The sequence below is a fragment of the Buteo buteo genome, chromosome Z (genome assembly GCF_964188355.1).
Source record: "Buteo buteo chromosome Z, bButBut1.hap1.1, whole genome shotgun sequence".
In the NCBI taxonomy this organism is placed as follows: Eukaryota; Metazoa; Chordata; class Aves; order Accipitriformes; family Accipitridae; genus Buteo; species Buteo buteo.
The window spans coordinates 52,058,204-52,074,210 of NC_134204.1; the positions used below are offsets into that span (position 1 = coordinate 52,058,204).

A 16,007-nucleotide genomic window follows, 5' to 3' on the forward strand; every position below is an offset into this window, starting at 1 on the left:
AAAAAACCCTTCTCACCACCTGTTTCACTTTGCATCTGTCTTCTGTACAGGTGGGATCTTGCTCTGCATAGTAGAAAAACAACAGTATTTCTTGTCTCTGCTGGAAAAAAACTTTACTTATCAAAGCTTGAGGTATCATCTGCTGCAATCACAACAGTATCCCATCACACTCCTATGATTAATAATCCAATAAGCTTTACACTTTTTTTTTCTGCTTCCAAAAGGTTAGCCTCCAGTTTAGAAAGGAAAACTTGTTTATAATTCACAAACATGTAGCACATGAATCACATGCACAAAAATCAGGTTTGATTTTCACTCTATATTAAAGACTTTCCTCTGAGCCCTATTATATCATAGGGGAGCAGTTTGCAGGATTCAGGAGTGAAGATTATGAAGTTTCCCTGACTTTGGGGTGGTAAATTAGTGAAATTCTGTTTCCATATTTAACATAATAATTTCTAATTCCATACTCTCATGCCATCTAGCCATCCTGCCTTGCCCCTTGAATTCAACTTAAGCATCATTCTGGAAAGGTAAAATACTGATTAAATTTTGGCTTATGCCTCTATAGTCCTCCCTTCCAATTCTGTCTTCACTGCATAGTGCCACCACCTTGATGCTCTTTTTGTTTACATGACTAAAGAAAGTTTATTCTTGGATTCAAATTTCTGTGCAAAATCTTCCGATTCTGTTTTTGACTCCATACAAAGGTGTAAATTCTGGGACTATGATACACATGAAACCAGTGTATTTGTTCAGAAGCAAATAGCCTTGATAAGGGGTTGTGTGTGAATACTCATTTATGATTATGTTTCTTATATTTTATTAAGGTGTTTAAAATGTACAGTTACTTTATTTACATAGACAGGCATGCTGCAAAATGCTGAATATTTTTCTGAAGAGTAAACACTTTCTTTAACATAGGTGCATGTTGACAGATAAGGTTTCTTGGTCTACAGACAATATCCTTGACTATTAGTATTCATTGTGCAGACACATAAAAGAGCCAAGGGTTCTGCTTCATGATGACCCAGAGTTGGCAGTGAGCTGGGTCACTAAATCTGAACATAATCCTGCCGCTATCCTGCAATGGACAGGAAAAAGTATAAGCACTACTGAAGAAAATGTGTTCCAAACATGGTAGGCAAATTCTCCCTCATGTTTTTTCACTACAGTTGATGAAAGTGATCTTGTTCCTTTAGTGCTTACTGCTGAGGTCCTCTTAATAACAGCTAATGGCATTACATTAAAAAAGAAAGAGCTGCTGACATATTGCCAGCTACAGATCATTTTCACAGTGAGGATGAGACTACATATGTAAAAACCAGCCAATGCTTGTGTTAGAAGGATGACTGGGCATGAAATTGAGACAAACACATGAACAGCCATAGAAGTGAAAGAAAAACCCGCTTCATGATGTTCAATAGTATAAATTTTCATTTTAACAGTTATTTTTAAGCAGAGAGTCAAGTATGTGGGGGTGTAAGACAGATGACGTAGAGATGGTAGTGATGGAAATCTGAATCCTGAGTTACCATGGCTTTATTCTTGGAGCACTAATAGTTGTGCCACCTATGGCCCTTTCATATCTCAATAAAACCTGGACTTATATTCACTCACCAGTTCTACCGATACAGAAAAAAATATTCTTTAAGAGCTTACAGCTCATTAGGAATATTTTGGTACTCTTCCCTTAGATCGAATAACTCATTCATATATGTAACTGTGAACTAGTCAGGTATTGTAATTACTACTTAGCCTAGACTATGAAAGTTGAATTTAGATGCAAATATATTGTCAGTCACCCTTCACGGCTTTTAAAATCCTTTTGAAAATGTGATTTATTAGATTTAGCAGTACAATTAAATTTATTTATTAAATTTTACAAAATTTATTCATGGATTTGTATTTACAACTTTGGAAATTTTAATTAATTTGCCAGCATTTCCAAGCTCACATGCACATTTTGGATGAAAATAATTCCACTGAAGTTTAACTACTTGATTCTTTCTACATAGTATTCTTTGTCATAAAACCATTACTTTAACTGGTATGGAACCAGTAAAATTGATCCCCAATAAAAAATAATTTTCCCACCTTTTTCTGATATGTGCTATTTATCTACAGGCTCTTTTTCCAGTTTGGAAAATTATTTGTATTTTGAAGTAGATATGATGAAAATTGGTTCTTTAGAATTCCCTCTAGAGATTCAGTCTGGAGACAAGACCACCAGCAGGATGTGACTGCTTTCTGGGAAAACAAAACCAGTAGACTTCTTGGTATTTTCTTGAACAATCCTCCTTTCAACATCGATAGCAGTTTAGATCAAGTAAGAATCACAATATTTGACCCATTATATCTTGCTAGTTTCCTTTTTTTTTTTTTTAATGGAAACAGAGAGACAGGTAGCTGGGGTTTTGCATCTCCTGCATACGCTGCACTGCACTTCTGTGTGGGGATAGGATTTTCAGGGAATATTGATAGGTGTCATACACTGTCCAAGAAAGATACTCCCTTGGCCAACCTTGAGGAAAAGGTAAGTATTCAAATAGTAGGGAAAAGCTAGCAATAGGGATGATCTAATAGAGGAGTTCATCATGGAAGCTCAGGCAGTTTTCTAAACCAACACCCTTTTTCAGTTTGGACACAAGTAGTAATGGATATCTTCTAAGTTAACTGTGAGCATCTAAAGCTGTGTGGGCTAAAGTACAGCTCACAAGGTTTATTGAAGCCAAGGTCAGCAGACGCTCCCAAAAATACTAAATGAAATTTTGGGTTTGGGTCCCAATAGATTTACAAGGTTAGAAAGGTTTTTTTGTATTGCTTTTTTTTCTTAGAAGCTAATGAGCTCTTCAAAGACAAAAATCTGTTTATTCCCATTGGCAACTAATAACCCCAATGAAATAGATATGTGTTTTCCATTGGGGTTTATACCATTTGCTCTAGCATTTATATTACTGGCTTGTACAAAGGAAAGAAATAGTAGCTTGAGCTCATAATATGTTGGGCAAAATATCAAGAAGATTAGACCACATGGTAGAGCAAAGTCTGATGGAAAACATACATTTACTGCAGAGAAATAGTTATGCCAGAATCTAAGAAATTCTACTGCAAAACAGTGTCTGCCTTGTATCGTGGTCTCTTACTCCCTCTCCCTCCATAAGATTTTCTTAGCAGGAAACTGGGCCTTAGCAAAAAGGATCCGAATAGCAGATTACTTCAAAAAAGATTAAGAGAGTTAGTGTAGGAATAGAGAAGGGGAAAGATGGAAACAGAGAAAACCTAGACCAATTTTTATTAGCGAAAATATTTATCTTCTTCTGTTCCATAAAGTGATGGCTGCCACAAATACTAAGCAAACTACAGATGTTGAAGGAGACCATCAAATGTACTTTACAATGTTTATGATATTTATTATTATGACCTCATTTGAGATTGAGTGTAATAGTAATTATGGTCTGCAGCTGCTAGTCCACTGACAGCCTCCTTCACTTCCATAGGGAATAAGGAAAATGCTCCCACTACATCACGTCCATGAAAAACAAGCTACATGTTAGACAAATTGTTCCTTCACACATTGCAAGGCTGCTGACTTCCTCTACCCTTCTCAGCAAATAGTCATAACCCAAAACACAGCTGCTCTCTACAAGGCTGAGCAGCTCAATATCTGCCTCTTTCACCCTAGCCAGAACTGCACTGATGGCACCCCTTTTTTCGCCTCAGGGAGCACACTGCAGGGGAGGCTGTGCTCATGGTGAGCATGGCTGTGGAGGACACAGCCCTACTTTCAACGTTTGCTATGCCGGCTTCAGCACCTGTGCACTGCAGAACTCACCCTCACAAGCACTGCTTCACCCCATACACCATCTCCCTCTTAAATACATATTGGCACACTGGGTCATATGCTGTTTCCTGCTGACAGAGAAACACACTCGGGACAGTTAAGCCCATCCTAAAGCCTTAATGATTTGAATGTTTGCTTTGGATCTTATTTGTTCAAAGCTTGCAGCAATGATAGTAGCAGTTAATTATGGTTCTTCCACTGACATGCCTTCTTCCATTTTTGTTGTACCAAGATATAGACAGAAGTGCATTTTTCTGCCCTGAAACTAAGAAAAGTCACTAGTCATTCTGCCTTTCAGACTGCACTGGGGTGTAACTCCAAAAGTAGGGCCACTTTCCTGTTGCAGACTTTACCTCCTGAATATATTCTCCAGTTGTAGCAAAGTCACACTTTGTAGGTGGGATCATCTGCCTCAGAGTTACTTTGGTGAAATATTTATTGATCTCTGAAGATGCTGCCACAAGTACTGTCCCTGTTGTTTAGGATCATAGAATCACCATAGAATGGTTTGGGTTGGAAGGGACCTTAAAGATCATCTAGTTCCAACCCCCCCTCTCCCCTGGGCAGGGACACCTTCCACTAGACCAGGTTGCTCAAAGCCCCATCCAGCCTGGCCTTGAACACTTCCAGGGATGGGGCATCCACAGCCTCTCTGGGAAACCTGTTCCAGTGCCTCACCACCCTCATAGTGAAGAATGTTTTCCTAATATCTAATCTAAATCTACCCTCTTTCAGTTTAAAGCCATTACCCTTTGTCCTGTTACCATATGCCCTTGTAAAAAGTCCTTCTCTGGCTTTCTTGCAGGCCCCCTTTTAGGTACTGGAAGGCTGCTATAAGGTCTTCCTGAAGGCTTCTCTTCTCCAGGCTGAGCAACCCCAACTCCCTTAGCCTGTCTTCATAGGAGAGGTGCTCCAGCCCTCTGATCATCTTTGTGGCCCTTCTCTGGACTTACTCCAATATGTCCCTGTCTTTCTTATGTTGAGGGCCCCAAGATGGACACAGTACTCCAGGTGGGGTCTCAGAAGAGCAGAGTAGAGGGGGAGAAACACTTCCCTTGACCTGCTAGCCACAATTCTTCTGATGCAGCATAGGGTATGGTTGGCTTTCTGGGCTGCAAACACACATTGCTGGGTCATGTTGAGATTTTCATCAATCAACATCCCCAAGTCCCTCTCCTCAGGGCTGCTCCCAGTCCACTCATTGCCCAGCCTGTATTTGTACTTGGGATTGCCCTGACCCATGTGCAGGACCTTGCACTTGGCTTTGTTGCACTTCTTGAAATTCTCATGGCTCACCTCTCAAGCCTGTCAGGGTCCCTCTGGATGGCATCCCTTCCCTCCAGCATGTTGACCACACCACATAGCTCGGTGTCCTCGGCAAACTTGCTGAGGGTACACTCGATGCCACTGTTCTTGTCCCCAACAAAGATGTTAAACAGCGCCGGTCCCAATACTGACCCCTGAGGAATGCCACTCAGCACTGCTCTCCATTCAGACATCCAGCTGTTAACTGCAACCCTTTGAGTGCGACCATCCAGCCAATTCCTTATCCACCGAGTGGTCCATCTGTCAAATCCATGTCTCTCTGATTTAGATGCAAGAGCGTCATGTGGGGCAGTGACAAATGCTTTGTACAAGTCCAGGTAGATACATCCGTTGCTCTTCCCTTATCCACCGATGCTGTAACTCCATCGTAGAAGGCCACCAAATTTGTCTGGCACAGTTTGCCCTTAGTGAAGTCATGTCAGCTGTCACCAATCACCTCCTTACTTTCCATGTGCCCTAGCATAATTTCCAGGAGGATCTGCTCCCTGATCTTGCCAGGCACAGAGATGAGACTGACTGGCCTGTAGTTCCCTGGGTGTTCCTTTTTTCCCTTTCTAAAAATGGGGTTTATGTTTCCCCTTTTCCAGTCAGTGGGAACTTTCCTGGACTGGCACAACTTCTCAAATATGATGGATAGTGCTTAGCCACTTCATCCGCCAGCTCCCTCAGGACCCACAGATGCACCTCATCAGGTCCTATGGACCTGTGCACCTTCAGGTTCCTTGGATGGTCTTGAATCCGACCTTCACCTATGGTGGGTGGTTCTTCATTCTCCCAGTCCCTGCCTTTGCCTTCTGTGACTTGGGTGGTGTGGCTGGAGCACTTGCCTGTGAAGATTGAGGCAAAAAAAAGTCATTGAGTACCTCAGCCCTCTCCATGTCCCGGGTAACCAGGTCTCCTGTTTCCTTCTAGAGAGGGCTTATATTTTCCCGAGTCTTCCTTTTATCACTGATGTACCTATAGAAGCTTTTTTTGTTGCCCCTGACATCCTTGGCCAGACTTCATTCTATCAGAGCTTGACCTTTCCTAACCTGATCCCTGGCTGCTTGGACAATTTCTCTGTTTATTTCTCCAGGCTACCTGTCCTTGTTTCCACCCTCTGTGGGCTTGCTTTTTGTGTTTGAGTTGTCCAGGAGCTCCTCGTTCATCCATGCATGCCTCCTGGCATTTTTGCCTGACTCTCTTTGCTGGGATGCATTGCTCCTGAGCTTGGAGGAGGTGATCCCTGAATATTAACCATCTTTCTTGGGCCCCTCTTCCCTCCAGGGCTTTATCCCATGGTACTCTACCAAGCAGATCCCTGAAGAGGCCAAAGTCAGCTCTCCTGAAGTCCAGGGTGGTGAGCCTGCTGTGTGCCCTCCTCCCTGCCCTAAGGATCTTGAGCTTCACCATTTCGTGGTCACTGCAGCCAAGGCTGCCCTTGAGCTTCACATTCCCCACCAGCCCCTCCTTGTTGGTGAGAACAGGGTCCAGGACAGCACCTCTCCTCATTGGCTTCTCCATTACTTGGAGAAGGAAGTTGTCGTCAATGCATTCCAGGAACTTCCTGGATTGCTTACGCCCTGCCGTGTTGTCCCTCTAACAGTTATCGGGGTGGTTGAAGTCCCCCATGAGGACCAGGGCTTGTGAACATGAGGCTGCTCCTGTCTGTCTACAGAGGGCCTCATCTGCTTGGTCTTCCTGGTGGGTGGCCTGTAGCAGACCCCCAGTATAAGTAATGTCACCTGTCCCTGCCCTTCCTTTAATCCTGACCCATAAGCTCTTGGTCAGCTCCTCATCTATCCCCAGACAGAGCTCCATACACTCCAGCTGGTCACTGACGTAGAGGGTGACACCCCATCCTCCTCTCCCCTGCCTGTCCTTCCTAGAGAGCCTGTAGCCTTCCATTCCACACTCCAGTCATAGGACCAATCCCATCATGCCTCCATGATGCCAATAAAATTATAGCCTTTCAGGCATGTGCATGTCTCTAAGTCCTCTTGTTTATTCCCCGCACTATGTGCATTTGTGTAGAGGCATTTAAGTTGGGCCCCTGATGAAGCTGACTTGTAGCATCTTCATCTTTTTCTTCATCTTTGGGTTCTTCTGAACACAGTCTCAGCAAAACACAGGCATCTCCTAGAATGGTTAAGATGCAGACAGCTACTGAAATTTTAACCTTTTAAGTGCTGACTGAACAGATGTCAATACTCTCCTGTCAGCTCCTGAGTTCTTCCAACTTCCTTCTGGCTCTCACCATCACAGCAGCTTTCCCTTCCTGCCCTACAGGACTGGTCTATCTCCCACAGCTTTTTTTAACCAAGAGTTCATTCCCTTGCAGCCATTTTCCCCACCTAGTTCAAGTCCTGTCCCCAGTTCTGTCCTCACCCCTATGTCTTCCTCAGCTCCCATGTCCTTATTATTCATATTCAGCTGTAAGGGTGTTGGAATAGGAAGGAAAACTCTTATGTATGGCACTGGAAAAGTGAGGCTGTGGTGAAAAGATATGTATATTGAAAAGATCCTTGTATGTACAGACATTTGTATGAAGTTCTTCAACAGTGTTATGCTCTTTCATAGTTGCCAAAAACCAGGGGGGGTCATTCTTAGCAGCCAAGCAGACCATAAGAGTATGAAGAGATTTTAAAATTTAAAAAAAAAAAAAAAAAAGGAAAGAAAAACCCTGCTGCAAAACAACTTCTTGGGTTTTTTTTTTTCCATTTGGAAATGAAAAAAACATGTAAAACATGCTGCTATGAAATCAAAACAATACATGCAAGGTTAATTTCAAGCATATATAAACTTTTTACAAGATGTGTGTATAACATGGAAATGATTAATGACAGTCATTGTGTAGCTTTATTGTTAAGTAAGATTTACCAGACAAGCTAATCTAATTTTTCTGACATGAACAAAATAAACACCAGCACAGCATAATATGTCCATTTGAGCATTTACTACATGCTAAACATTTTATTTCTGCTTTACTCAAAATGAAACAGAATTACCACTTACAATGCTAGACGCCATGCTAAACCACAAACAACTTCCCTTCTTAAATCTTCACTGTTTTCTTATGCTTCTTTAGAAAATTCATAGGATAAATCCTGGTGTATCTGCTGATTTCATTGTGCTGAATCACACCATGTCATAAGAATTGGATTTGGCATATGCTTGAGGTAAAGAAACTCTAAACTCTTTAATTGTTTAGAGCTGCAACACAGCACAGAGCATGATGGGGAAATGTAAAGGGTACGCTGCTCTGTAATAAGTCTCAAGACTTTCAAGCACATGTAAGCAAGTAGGTATCTGTCAGCCTAAAATTTCAAAAGTGCTAGCTTGCAACAACAGCAAATGGGTTTATCTATGGGACTAGTCCCAGGTCCAGTGAAGGTAACAGGAATCTTTTAGTTTACTTGTGCTCTGTCTTCATGATAATTTTATTGCTTTGTACATTTTCAGTTGTACAAATATTGACTGATTAATCTTCACCTTATCTGCAGGAAGTGCATTCCTCCACGGACATCTCTCTTTCAGAATCATGAAACTGAAGCTGTTTACACTTACATTGTGTTTGGGTGTTCAGGTCCCAGAGTGCCCCTAAAGATCCCAAAGATCCCAAAGCTCCCAGCCCAGCCACCTTGCAGTCCCATTTCCCTTGCCAGCAGGATGAACCCAAGCCAAGTTCAAGCTACTAAAAATCCTTGTGAAAGGTGACTTCAGAGACCTTCCCAGAAGAATGGCAAGCCTTACTTATCTGCCAGCTATCTGTTGTAGAGTGCCACCACAAGAAGGAAATGGAGGATGCTGAGCCCCATCCCTGTGCTGGGGTACGTGAGAAACCTGGCACATGGTCCATCACATGCCCTCTTCCATCTTTGTGCCTCTCTCATCATCTTCTCTTGTTATTCCATGCATCAGCCTGCTTCATAATGCTATATCATGCTCCAGTTATCTGCTCCTTTGTCAGCTTTTTGGAGATATCTAGAAATCCTGGCCCATATTATACTTAATCTCATCTGTGAACAACTCCTACCATCTTCATGATTTAGGTACAAAACCAGATCTGGGACTTTCTGTGAGATGTATAGATTTGAAAACAAATTAGTGCTAACCACCCTCATGGTTCTTTACTTCAGCTTCATGTGAGGAGTAGCCTGGTGTCTAGCAGCACAAACATGCATGAGGAGGCTATTACAAACAGCCCTCAGCAGATGCTCCCGGAACACAAACATTAAAGAGACTGCAGCTCGAGCCTGCCACGGAGGAGACAGCACATGTTACTCTTTAGTGTCAATAGTTGTGGGTTGGAAAAGACGTTTATGGATCAGTAAATTCAAAACTTTTGGTGTATTTTAAATGGCATAGGACACTCATTCAGGAAAGAGAGAGAGAAATTAAATAGCAATTAAATAAGCGAGACAAAGAGGTGGCCATATTGTTTTTGAGCATGTGTTTCCCTTTTGTGCAAGTCTGGCTGGAGAAATTATCTTCAAATTCAATTAAATGTGACAGTAGCTATATTTTATTTTTAGATATGATGCTTTAGGTAAAGCCTGCACAATCCTAGACAAAAAACAATCAATCATGATTGTCTCTTCCCTCTTTTTAAAATCCCTGAATTTTATTTTCCTAAGAAATTCAATCCCCTTCATAGGTCTTCAAATTTTTTTTCCCAAATTGCAGAATTTACATTCACCCAGCTGCAGAACAGCACCAAGGTCCAGTGACATATAAAAAGCAAGAACACTCAGAAGTTAAAGCTCATGTTCTCAACTATTCAGTTACTCCTGAGGAAATGGAGTAAACCTGTTTCACAAACTTAAACCTAATCTGAAAAAGTGACAGTGTGGTCAGTATATTCTGAAAATGTTTGTGTTTATAGATACAATAAACACTTTATATAAAAATACATTCATTTGCTATGTTATGCCTGAAAAAGTTCACTTTGTCTTTAATAGCGATCTATTTGTGCCCAAAGGATTTTGTGAAGGGTTTTTTGTTTTTCAGTAAAAGTTTCCACAGTATTGTCAAGGGTGACATACAGCATAGATGCTTATCATGAATGCAACAAGTAAAACGTCATTACTGCAGTATTTATAAGCTGGTTGCATTTCATAAAAGAGCCACACAGAGTGGAAACAACTGGGAAGACAACTGGTAACTGGGAAGCAAGACAAGATTCCTTAATAAAGAAGCTCTCATTCCAGGAATAGCCACATCTCACGAAGATGTGAGTACATATTGTTGTTCCCCAGCTGTCAGGGAAGATGAGCACAGAAGCAGAACAAACCAATTCAGTCCAGACAGTCCAAGACAGAGCAATACCAAAACCCAGTAGTAGCACAACTGAATTTTTTAAGTCAGATTTTTATAAGGCACAACATTGTTGATAGTTGCAGGAAGGCTACTCTGAGTAGCAGCATTTACCGACAGTTTATGAGGATTATTATGGACACAGCTCTATTGGTGATATTGTGCTAATGTAGTAGACTTTTAGACCCTGCTAAACACAAATAATATGGCATATTATGTGTAGTTAAGGCAGGGTGTTTGAATGCAGAGCACTGCATAAAGCATATCAGAAACTTTTGACATATCTGTGATGTGTCTCAGTGGCTTGGATCTGTGGATTCCCCCCCCAGGCACAGACACTACTTTTGCTACAGATCTTTAAGGGATCTCTTTACTTTGATAGAGACATTTGTACTAACGTGCTATCACTGTTATTTAAGATGTTATTGTGCAAATTGGCAGGTTCCTGTTGCCCCTTCTCTTCAATTTTGCAGGATGCTGGGATGATAAGACCTATCTCTCCTCAGTTTCTGTCTGCCAAATTTTGGGGACCCCACTACAAGCTATTACTGTTTTTTTCCCCTGTAAGATATGTAGTAGATTTTTCTGTATGGGAAAGACCTTCAGATACTGTACCATATTGATTATTCTGTTTGGCCTTTTTTGTTTCTTTGTGCCTCTGCAATTCCTCATTTCCTCTGGCATCAGTTTTAAATATTACAGGCTCACTGCATCCAGTTTTCTATTAAATATGACAGCCGTACTTGGTTGATGCCAAAATATAGTTTGATAGTGCAAAGTATGAATGACTCCACATGACTTTTCTAAAGCTACTTTGCTACTCTGAGATAGTTTTCTTGTTGGACTGGGATGAGTGAAGTACCTGAAGTCACTTTCATTGGTCTGTGCATTAAACATTGCTGCTATGTTAGATATACCACATCTTGAAAAAGAGAGTGCAAAATCATCTCTGTTTTCTAGCAAACTTACCTTTGGAAAATTAGATTTATGGGCTTTTGGGGAAGCTCTAGGGACTGTAGGTTTACTCTGTGTGTAGACTGTAGAGTTGCTTTGGGTATGGCTCCCACCTACCCCCAGTCAATGTACCAGTTTTTGCCTGCTTAGATTTGGGGCTTGTCAGTTTTTGCTCAGACTGCAAAACCAGATTATTTTGTTTGATTTTCCCTTCATTTACGGCATATACAGGAAACTATGACAGTTTCTTCTAAATATTTTGCCAAGTATTATTTATGGATGTTCTAGAATTTTCTCCTTCTTCGTGTTTTTGGCCAGTCTATCTCGGCCTTATAAAGGTCCAGGCCAGCCCAAAGTTACAATCTGTAACTGAATTGCAGGTGAAGAATCAGATTCTTCCATAATTTTACTTGTCTTTTATATTTTTACACACTGTGTCTTCCTTTTCTATAGAAGGCAGTGTTAGCAGATAATGCAAATACCTACCTACATCTTCCTGTTGCACCAGACAACTACTAAACACAATAAATCTTTTAGTACAAGACAGTTCAAAAAATAAAGCCACCATCTGAAAATCTGGGTTTCTACTGGTACCCATTTATTTGTACAGAATGAGGTATTCCTCAGCAATCTGATTTACAGATCTGCATCCTCCAGTATCTCAGTTCCACTGGCATTGCATCTACATATGAGAAGCATCCACAGCAAGTAATATTATCCTCTGAAATAAAAAGTTTCTAAAAAATCATTGCAACGTCTCTGAGTATACAGTATATTTTCTAAGAATCTATACCCATTATTTGCAAATCAATCTTAATTTAAAACATGTCATTTTAGTAAAGCAGTGTTTAAGGTGATTTGGGAGGGATCTCGATTATTTCAAGAGAGAGAGAAATGTCAGATAAACTTTTTTGTGATCTCACTTCCCCCAAATTTCCAACATCATGTCTAACAAGAGTTAAAAAGCAATGGAATTTTGTAGCCTACCAATGAAAAAAATTAAGATTTAATTAAGTTAATTCTATATCACTTAGGTAGCAGATATCATGACTTCTGTATGGAAACAAGGCAGTTACTCATCTTGTTCATAGATGAGGCTCTGGCTATAGTTGTAGAAAATACTCATTTTAGAGATACACAACTAAGCTGCTTGAGCAACCTAAACTCTTCGCTGTAATTGTGACTGTGTTACATGGGTTTTAGCTAGCAAATAATCTTGTTCTTTTGCACTCTCAACCAATACAAGCCATGCCACGTTAGCATGGCATCATTCCTAAAATAATATACACTGCTTCACAGCAGGGCTTATTAGCTTGGGCTCTGTGATGTTCTAATGGCAGTTAAATGGCTCTTGTTGGCTCAGGCTCTGGGAAGAGCTTGCTCGTGGCTGTTGTAGCATACCATTTAGTAATACCTCATGTAGTAAACATATTAATTAATGTAACTAACTGCATGGGTGGTCTTTTTTAAATTTTGAGATACAAAATAGAGTGGAGCGACAGGTAGCAGAGTATTTTGCCTGTTCTTTAGCCTGAATTCTGAGTAACCTGGACTTTAATATTTTTTTAAGATAATTGCAGATCCTGACTTTTGTTCATGTTTAAACTAATATGTATGTCTTTTGTTGGTGTCAGCACAATAATTCTTTTCTGTTTCAAAATCCTTATTCTAACTGCTGTGTGTATCTTTGCAATTGCAGTTGATGTCCCTGGGGTTCCTCAATGTTGCTGCCTCTCAGATTGGCTTCCTTGGGCGTCCAAGCTGAAATAGTCCAAGGAAACCAATCTGTTTAACTCTGCACTGAAGGAGGACTCATAAAATTGATTATTTCATGGTAAGTGGAAAGCCTATAGACAGTAACTGCTTAAGCAATAGTCAATAAACTTCATTAAGCTAATGGCTCATTAGCCTTCCCCTGAGATGTCCTGTCATCACATTCACAAGTCTGTTTTAAGGTGGTTTTTAGGTATATCAGAAAATCTTATCCTTTCTGTTCATTAATTTTTCAATTTATCTTTTTTCTCTGTCTTCATTATTAATTCTGTTTGTTTCCATGTCTGGGTATGTTTCTTCTCATCACATGGCTTTATCTAGAAGTGGTAGTTTTACACCGAAAGAAAGGGAAAAATTAATAAGTTTCTAAGTCAGGTTGTTTTATGGAAAATATTGGCATGTTTCCATGTTGGTAGTTCTAAAATTATGAAGTGGTAATTACAGAATAAATTCACCCACATTCACAGACCCTTACTTAAATCCTTTCTAAATCTGACAGAAGATGTGCTTAAATGGTACAAAATGTGATCACCCAAGCCTCTGCACTGGCATTTAATTTAAATGTGTACAGTGCAACCTCCAGAGAAATTACACAATTCTAATTTCTAATATTTTTTCTGTTGTTGACATACTTTGTGCCCAATTTTCTGTCTTCTAGTCAGGAGAGTTTGAATTACAAAAGAAATGGTGAACAGCCAATTACTCTCAGTATGCCATATTGTGATTTGAACATGAGACGATGTGATGACCTTGCCGTTATATGAAAAGAATACACGAAGTTATTTAAGCTGTCAACCTAGCTGTGGTTGAAGAGTATCTACCAGATACTCAGAACTCATATTCTAATTATAAAATAAGTTTCCAGGAATCTATTCCCTCCTGCCTCTATCACACTCATCTGTCATTTGCTAAGTCTCTGAAACATTCCAGACTTGACCTTGTCCCGTTTTCTGTTTCTGTTTCTCTCTATTACTTTTCTACTGGCAGCTTTCATATGCCACATGACGTTTTGTACCTCATTGAAAAGTCGGGGTGTTTCATAAGTACAGTTTCCTGGATTGTAGCATCCTTATTACTTTAAATTAGACCTTACAGAGCAGCTCTTCAAGTTAAATCATACAGTAATTCATAACCCAAGATTAAAAAAAAAATATCCCTTCAATTAGCTGGTAAAAGGAAGGATTCTCCTATAAAACTATGTATAACCAGGGCAGTAAAACTGTGGAAAGTGCCTGCAGTAGTGCAATTACTTTCTGCTTCAGTTTGCAAGTCAACATTTTACAAAATGAAAGAAAACAGAGCTCACACATTATAAATTAGCCTCATTATGAAACAGATGAGAATTCATTAAAAAAAATCTATACTTGAATTTTTGTATTTCTTTATATAGTAGTCAAAATGTCACCAGTAGAAAGAATGAAATAAAATCCTTCTAAGAATGATTCAGAGCAGGGATATCCCTTTCCATTTGTTAGAAAGGGACCTTCCCAGTGTAAGTTTGCCTAAAAGTGTGTGCTGGGATAAATTTAAGGCTTGCCATCAGTATGAGGTGGTTTTGACAGTTGTAAGTAAGTGTGTTCTTTTAGACTGTACTAAAATGTCACATTCTCATAGCCTTACAAAGTTTTGTTGCTTTTATGAAGAGAGAAGTGGTCATTTACTTTGCTTGGAGGGAAATTAGTCACAAACCCCTCTGTATTAGAAGAAGCTAATGAAGATTTTAGCATTGGGATTAAGAATTATTATTTAATTTCTTTCTTTGAATTTGTTTCTCCTTCTATAAAGCATTTCTCACAACTTATATCATGCTTCATACCAGAGAATTTTCATCAAATTAGTTCCATATCTTGAGCTAAAGGTTTTTAAATTTTCTTCCAAAAATTAAAAAAAAAAAATATTACTTACTCAAATCTTCTTTTATTTTTGTGCCTAAGGCTCAGAAAATAAATACAGTAAATACATTTAAAATGCATCAGTTTATAAAATTGAAAACCTTCAAATTCATCATGCAGCTATAGATTTTATATTTTTATATATGCATTTTTAATACACACTTCCTTTTCAATTTGGGGTATTAAAAAGAACAAATATTTTACACCATTTTGGGGAGACTCATGTAAACAAAAGCTATACTGAAATCACATTTGTCAGCTTAAATAATTGAGTATGAAATGAAAGAAACTACTGAATTACACAGGATTATCTTCTTGGTTTATTCTGCTGTCTCATATCAGCAAATCTGAAATACCATTCTGTAAAAAGCAATATCATGCAAGGATTTGCACAAAATCAAGCAACCTATGCTAGAAAAAGTAATGTGAGATTTAAAATTACTTGGTCACAGAGACACTGCAAAGATGGGGAATCTCATTTGGCTCAAATGAGACCTTAGTACTCAGTTCAAATTGTGGAGCAGAGACAGAGAAGATACCAAGATGGAAGAGCAAAGTTAGCTGTGGTTGGACAACAAGTTAATATAATGAATTAGAATAATTTATGAAACAGTTTGAAAAACACCATTTTGAGGTTGTTTAGAAGGTCAGTTTAAGTATAAAGCTAGGGAATGATCTGAAAGATGAAGCTGATGCAGTGGTATTTACTGGACAGACAGAACTGTCTGGCTGTGATACTTCAGTACCCCTGAAGTTGAGATAACAAGGATTTATAAAGACAATAAATAGGGACTAGCAACAGTCCAGATAAGAAGTGATTAATGCGTGACTGAGGATTTCAGCAAATGAAAGGTCGTTGTAAGACCAAATGCAGGCAATGTTCCATAGGTGGAAAATTTACAAAAAAAAAAAAAAAAAAGTTT

General features: G+C 39.5%; 1 long non-coding RNA gene across 2 annotated transcripts in view; it reads left to right on the top strand.

The window, feature by feature from the left end:
* LOC142027447 (uncharacterized) overlaps positions 1-16,007 on the top strand; it is an 84,880-nt gene that overhangs the window by 23,792 nt on the left and 45,081 nt on the right. For both annotated transcript variants that reach the window (XR_012649134.1, XR_012649135.1), the window contains exon 2: positions 13,119-13,253. This is a non-coding gene — a long non-coding RNA (uncharacterized LOC142027447). The remainder of the gene's footprint in view (positions 1-13,118; positions 13,254-16,007) is intronic.